The sequence below is a fragment of the Marmota flaviventris genome, chromosome 4 (genome assembly GCF_047511675.1).
Source record: "Marmota flaviventris isolate mMarFla1 chromosome 4, mMarFla1.hap1, whole genome shotgun sequence".
Taxonomy (NCBI): Eukaryota; Metazoa; Chordata; class Mammalia; order Rodentia; family Sciuridae; genus Marmota; species Marmota flaviventris.
In genome coordinates this window covers 128,576,371-128,577,489 of record NC_092501.1, presented here as the reverse complement: position 1 = coordinate 128,577,489, position 1,119 = coordinate 128,576,371, and the positions used below count along the sequence as shown (strand labels likewise).

Here is a 1,119-nt window from a genome sequence, read left to right as displayed (position 1 = left end):
GGCTATTAACCTGCCTCAAACTTAGAAAACAAGAACACAGTGATGGCCACCAAAACAGTCAAAATAATTTTTCACTGAAAGCAATTTGAATTTGGCTGGTTTGATTGACATCAAGGGCTGACTTTACTACCAGTCGACAGGAACATAAATTGGATGAGCTCAATCTGAAAGCTTTTTCTTTCATGGTATTAGAATTCCCTAGGACATGCCTTAATACAGGCACTGGGGCTTTCCCTGAACAGTGTTTACAGCCAGGTGGATGTTGTACACAAGTTCACCGTCTGTCATCTTGGCGTGACCAATAGCCATGAGCAGGCAGAGCACTTCTTCATCTGGAACTTGATGGTGGACTTCACCTCATCTACTGGTTATGTTAAATAATTCTGTGTCCTTGGTAAAATTTCGTAATGTTCCCATATTTTGGAACATTTTGTAATGACCCCCATATTTTGGACTTGGCCAGCCTTAAATCAGCCTGGGCCCAGGATTCACAGGATTTGCTCGATCAGCCACTCTGAGGCCAGAAAGACATAATACTTCTTGACCAGTGTCTGGTGATTGTCCATTTCGGGGAGTCCACGGTCTAGGCTTCATCACATGCTGCTGGGCCCCAGAACACACATAGAGAACTCGGGGCAGGGAGTGGACTTCAGCCATCTGGTAACCCAGGAGCATTTTTCCTTCTGAGGGTCATGGTTCTTCAGGTTGGGTCTGCAGCCCTACCATTTCCAAAAACTTCTGGTACTTTTGCTGGTTCCCGAACAGGACTTTTGCACTACCTCCTACAGGGGGGTCCAGAAAGACTCTGTTGCTCATGATGCTTCCTAGTGTAGCCGGAAAAGACCTGCAGTTCTTTAAAGCACAGGAAATTGATGGAAAAGAAAGTCCTTTACAACCTAGTTGTCAAATTTAAAACATGCAAGAGGGCACATGATTATTCACAATTACTTTAGGGGTATGAACAAAGCAAGAAAAACATCAGACCTTCAAGTTCTCTCTAAACTAACCAGCACTGGGGAATTTGTACAAACTGTTGGAGCTGAGATTCTAGTTTTGCACGGCAGAGGGCAGCATTGCTAAAATATTATCGGACTGTAAAAAGGAATTTTTTTTTTTTTT

General features: G+C 43.4%; 1 pseudogene; it reads right to left on the bottom strand.

Moving 5' to 3' along the window:
- Positions 1 to 210: 210 nt before the first annotated feature.
- LOC114087285 (large ribosomal subunit protein uL1 pseudogene) lies at positions 211 to 816 on the bottom strand (annotated as a pseudogene).
- Between the last annotated feature and the right edge of the window lie 303 nt (positions 817 to 1,119).